At 44.7% G+C, this 6123-nt stretch overlaps 1 protein-coding gene and 1 long non-coding RNA gene across 2 annotated transcripts in view; both read left to right on the top strand.

The window, feature by feature from the left end:
- The window catches only part of LOC109303229, a 13901-nt gene extending 9775 nt beyond the window's left edge, over positions 1 to 4126 (top strand). Inside the window, exon 3 of the long non-coding RNA XR_002099028.1 lies at positions 3995 to 4126. This is a non-coding gene — a long non-coding RNA (uncharacterized LOC109303229). The remainder of the gene's footprint in view (positions 1 to 3994) is intronic.
- Positions 1 to 6123, top strand: part of FAM155A (family with sequence similarity 155 member A) — a 1105155-nt gene that overhangs the window by 632492 nt on the left and 466540 nt on the right. The gene's annotated exons all lie outside the window — the stretch shown is intronic.

Below are 6123 nucleotides of genomic sequence, written 5' to 3'. Positions count from 1 at the left end.
GCATTATTTAAGGATAAAACTCCTTCCAGCTGCCCCACCCACCACCCCCTAGCATCCACCCCTCACCCTAGCAACAGCCTCACACAGCCCAGCTTCAGCCCAGCCAACTAGCTTTGCTGACCCTCCCCGGTTGGATCCCAGCCCTCTTGTCCAGGTTCAGGCCCTTCCCAGGGTATACTCTACCTTTCACCGAAACTGGGCAAAAGCCATGGTTCAAATTATGTGCAATTATTAGCATTTAATTCAAATTTCCCCACGCTGCCTGTACGCTTTTCCCCAAAGCATCTCTGGCTCTCCCTTGGCCAGGCAGCCACTATGGCTATGTGGGCCATAGTTTTCTTTCCCTGGAGCGTCATGAATTCCCCTTCTGGGCTGGGGAGGAGGCTGGGAGAAGGCTGAGCTGTGCAGAGTCTTGACCCTAGCCCAAGTGGCCCTGGCTGGCGCTGTGACAGGTAGATCCACCAACTTGCCCTGCCCAATACTAGCCCTTTCCCTGGGGTGTGCTTTACCTTTCATAGCTTTCATCCAGAGCTCCACCCTAACCTGATCCCAGCCTCTTCAGCTGGATCCCAGACACCAGGAGTCCCCTGGAACACCTTTTGGGGACATTAACATATAGAAATGCACAAGAAAATGGTTTTGGTCATGGGCATTTGAGGTCCTGCATTCCCACCCCCAAAAGGCATTCTCTGCATGTCCCATGACAGTCCAAGGAGGGTTCTAGCAGCAGGGAATACTGTCATCTTTTGGGGTATCGTTTTTCAGACCAGTAGCCACCTCCTTCACTGTGAAGATGTGAGGCATAGCTTGTTCATATGTCAATGAACTTTGTTGCTCTTCAGGATTCCACACTATGCAGGGTCACTTGGGACATTCATTATTCCACAAAGGAAAACTTGGGGAAAGCAGGATGGCTGCTCCATGAGGAAGGGAAGGAAGCTTCTACTTCAGGACATTATCAAGTGCTGCTTTCACTACGAGATCATCTGCCAGAGCTAGGAAGCTGCAATGCATGTTCAGAAAGTTTACTATGGCATCACACATATTCCATGGGATTGCCAGCTTTAGTGGAGAGCTACCATAACAAACATCTCTCTTCCATTCTTTTAGCAAAATACCTTACAAAAGTAGCAGAGTATATCTTGTGGATTGCTTCTTGCCAGTTCACAGAGGTGCATTCTGTGCTGGCTGGACACTTGCCAAAGAAATATGGGGCAGTGAAGCAGTATCCTAAGACAGGAATAGGACAGGGATGATTCTTCTACTGGGAAGGAAATAGGTTGGGAAAGCAAGTAACTGTGAGCAGGTAGCCAAGAGAACATTTCTCATGATGATGTTCCACGACAGTCTTGTTATCCTGTGAACATGCCCAAGCAGAGTGAGGAAAGCTGACTTTCCCCTCATACTATCTTAAAAGTTGGCTACAAGTTCAAGGTCTGCTGTCAGTACACTACTGTCTGTGCACCTTGTCAATATTTGTGTGAGAATGAACACAGGATCCACATATGCTTTATGCCTTGAAAACAAACTCATGGCCATGTCCGCTTGTTTCAGTCCCTAGAAATTGCCCCAGCATGAGAGAGCTTGGGAGGCTTCAGAACAGGGCGGGGGCGCTCCAGCACGGAAGATGGCCCTTAGCTGAAAAGGTCAGTGGAACCACGACAAACAGGATTTTGCCGTGGATGTCAGATCATCACACTTTACCAAGAGCTGGTTTTCTGCCTATCGGTGCAGGCAGGAATGGTCAGAGGAGCTGGTGAAAATATTTCAGCTGACTGCTGTGGCACAAGACTGTCAGTTGATATCCTTGGTGGACTTATGGAAGTCCTTCCTGGCCAGGGTGGCTACTGCCATTGAGTACAGCAAGGCAGCAGACACCTCTAGCTATCTACCTCCCTGATGAAAGGCAATGGCCGCAGCCTTATAGAAGCACTGGCTACCATGGGGACCTGCTGCTTCCTGCCTGTTTTCCCTTCCCAGACAAACCAGACTGCCTTGGCCTCTCCAACTGCAGTCCCTCATACTTTGTCTTCCCCATGCCAGACAGCGGTCACCATCCCCCAATGTGGTTCTCTGTGTCTCAGCCAGCCCTTGGCTTCCTCCACTACAATTCCCATACCTTAGTTTTCTCATCCAACCAACCATCACTTTCCCCCCACCACAGTTAACCATGTCTTAGTTTCCCTATCCCAGCCAGCCCTCATCATCCCCCACCATGGTTTCCTGTGTCTTGGTGTCCCTGTCTCAAGGGGAATGCAGGGGCCTCCAGCAGCAGACTATGGCCCCCATGAAGCCAACTGGCCAAGGGAGAGTCTGCAGTGCTTTGGGGAAATATGGCCAGGTGACATGCGAAAAGTGCAATTAACCACTGGTAAGTAGTGGGACAGGGTAGATGGATGGGATTTCACATGATCTGATTAAAATTTCAGTAGGCCACTGAGTGTTCATTGAGCCATACACAATTCCTGCCGCCCAGCCCTCTCCCATCCACCCCGATCCAGAGCAGGGATTGAACTCTCCAGCCTTCTAGTGGCAAGGATGGTATTAAGCCTTAATGTGTGACTTCTCAGAGTATGCTGTAACTTTAATAACTCATAACATTTCACAGTTTTAGCATGGCTAAAGGGTAATGTGTAACAGTACTCTTAAGCAGCCTATAAACAAACCTGCAATTCAGTCATAAGGGCCAAAGGAAGTATGTTTTCCAAACCACTAAGATAGTTTTCTCATCTCTACCTTAACAATGCCAGTACAAAATAAATCTGACATTTCATCCCCCATAGAACATACTAATGATCAGTCATTGGGGGAAAAGACCTTGACCTTGGAAAAGAATGTTTTTTACTTCACATTTGTATATGCTATGAAGTGCCCTGGGATCGGTTTAATGAAATGTTATAGCTCAAGCAGCATGAGAATGTGTCATAAGGATGAAGCACAATCAGCCATTTAAAGGATTCATCTACCTTAGCAATTTCCTTTAATTAATAGTTCAGTTTCTGGACTGTTATACTTCCACATATAACTGTGTAATTATCTAGGAATGCCATTAGAAAAGAAGGCAGATATGCCATAATCTGTAGACAAGTTGTTTTAAAGATGATTACAAATAAGGAAGTGTGATGAAGTGTCGTTTGTGAACGATCTTTAAAAATTATATAATCAGTGCTATAATCCAGTGATTTCTACATCCAATAAAGCATGGCTATTTTGAATAAGGGGCTATTTTACCTGCTATACAGAATCTTCCAGGAAGTAAATAGTGCTGTTTGGGTTCCATATACTTAGCGCACACTTCTGCAGCAGTGCAGTAGTTATATCAATATACACAGCTTTATTTTATTGTCTGGCTCAATAGAGTGTTAAATGGTTTAAACGGTCTCTTTTCTCAGGCAGAAACACTATCCTTTTTACAGAGATTTTGCTAGACTGTAGCCAGTCAGTTGCCTCTAGCCAGTGGTTGCATAATGTTTCCTATGATTACTAGAGCAAAATAAATCTCACAGACAGCAGGTGCAGAACATGCCCCACCAACAGTGGTTGTTTAACATTTCAACACTGGAAACAAAAGTAAGAATTGGTTAGTTTTTTATTTCAATCTTTCAAGGAGCTGTGCCTTCCTATATATAATTACCTTAGTGCATAATGAACACAAACGAAAACAAGAAAGTGAGATATTATTAATTATTAATAATAATGATTTCTAGTAGCCAGAAATAATTTAATTTTCACTTTCTGGTCTGAGACTATGTGATAAATCACCCAATGATTTCGATCAATCCTGCCTCAGTCATTGGCCATTATGGTTATTATCAGCTGCAACAATGATGGGCCAGATTTTTCAAAAGATTTTCAGAACCTAACCACTTCCATTGAAGACAATTAATAAAATTTCAGAATATCTAAGAGCGGACTAAGTATAGACATTGGATTTATAACACATTATAGCCTGCCTAACATCTGACTCCCCAGGTACCTCTCCACCGTTTACCAGCTACATTCATTCCCCTTCCTCCACCAAACCTGTCTCTCACCCACTGACTCCTCTATTTACATCTTCACTAACTGGCTGTCTTGCCTACACACCAGCCTCTGGCTTCTTTACTATTCATTCCATCTAGGAAGTGTACACACACCAACTGCAGATGCTTCCTCAGCCTAAAGAAAATACCTTCACTTACTCTAAATATATTTGACTCCATTTTGGTAGTTTTAAAACAAGACACATTACAGGGTAATTAGTTAACATTTGTACAGAAGTTGGAAGAGAAGAAGCTCTGCATCCATGCAAAATATTATAAACCACATAGCTACAGGGACAGAGCAAAACATGAGGAACAGGCATTGGGGAGGGGACATATATGTAAAAATTGGTAACAAACTAAAATCTTAAAAGGATTTTATGCATGGCAAGGGGGCCAATGATGGAAGGATGTTGTCAATGAGAATTGTTTATTTTAAATCCCTGTACATTTGTTAAAAAGTCCTTATGGAATTAATTAATCCCTAACTATATGTCATCTGAGAAATGGCTGACTGCTTTAGGGTACTTTGGTAACCTTGGATCGCACAGCAGACCACTGAAGTAATGCACTGTTGGCAAAATGCCTGATATTTTCTACAGTGACCTGCCACCCTTACATTCAGTGATGGCTCTGGCAGAGATTAGTGTTTGTTGCTTTCCAGGTTAAATTCATCACAGAGTAGACTGTTGTAAGTAACAAAGACCTAGTGTACAGCATGAAGTGTTTTGACCAAACTCCAGTTCTGCCATCACAGCTTTGAGTGTATGTGCACTCCAAGCCTCTCTATACTGACAGATCCTCCATTATGCCAGCAAAATTACTTCATGTCTGTGGAGTGTAGTAAAGCTTCTACTGCCATCTGGCAGCTGGTTCAGTGTTTATGGAGATACTCCCACACTCTCCTCTAGCTGTAACGGTCAGTTCAGCAGCTGGTACCTTCTAAAAGTGCACAGGGCCAGCACTTTATTCTGGTGGTCCAGTTCTTATACTTGAGCTACCAAAATCATAGGGGTGCACACATAATTCTAGTGGTTTAGTAGTGCTAGCTGAAGTCTGGAAACAAAACGTCTTGTAGCAGATTCTACTTAGTATAGACATAGCCACAGACTTGTCATGGGTTCTGGGAAGCATGGACAAGACAGACGTTTAGAGTAAATCTTCACTGGCTCTGCCACTTCTTGCTCAGAACTACATTCTCTCTCTTCTAACCAGTGGGTGCATCTACACATGCTATTAATTCAACTGAATAAGCTCCAGTGTTGTTCGCACCAGAGTTTACTGTTCTGGGGCACCACGTTTACATGTGTGCCCAGGACCATAGCACGTTGAGTCAGGTCAGAGCAGCCCCGGCTGGCAGGGTGTATGGGGGGGTCTGTTATCGAATTAACCTATTTGCTTAAATCATAAGCAAGACATTATAAAGGGGAATAAAGCAAGGTGCCACATTTATTGATCACATGAGTTAGACATAGAAGTTCGGGCACACTGTTCATACAAACATACCAATCATCATACACATCATTACGCAAAGGCATACACATCCACAAAACAACCATTTCATCCATGCATACACCAGATATAGTTATCAGCAGTAGTTGCTCAATATTGCCAGGTGTCCAAGAAGAGTAATCGCTTCTTAAGGAGATGATCCTCCAAGACCAAAGGGAAGTAATCCCAACATGGATCAAAGGGAGCAGGAGGGCGCAAAAGCCCCCGTGGCTCACCAAAAGCATCCAGGAATGTCTCCTAGCTAAGAGGGAGGTGTACACCCAGTGGAAGGGAGGGACCATCACCAGGGAGGACTATACTGCAGTTGCTTGGGGATGCAGGGGGGGCAGTCAGGAAGGCGAAGGCGGAGATGGAACCAGGACTAGCTACCCAGATCAAGGACAACAAGAAGTCCTTTTTTAAATACATAGGGGGCAAAAAGAAGGTACCGGGTAATGTGGGGACCCTGGAAGACATGCTGGGAAATTTGGTTATCACACCAGATGACAAAGCTAACCTAATTAATGATTTCTTTGCCTCCATTTTCCTGAGAAGGGACCAGTTCAGCCCCCCCACTGGGCCCCTCTCAGGCCCCAGGGAAGGTGCGCCT

Source organism: Gavialis gangeticus, unplaced genomic scaffold (assembly GCF_001723915.1).
Source record: "Gavialis gangeticus isolate Ggan-Ray unplaced genomic scaffold, GavGan_comp1, whole genome shotgun sequence".
NCBI lineage: Eukaryota > Metazoa > Chordata > Crocodylia > Gavialidae > Gavialis > Gavialis gangeticus.
Note: the sequence above shows the minus strand (reverse complement) of the source record. Positions and strands in the feature narration are given on the sequence as shown.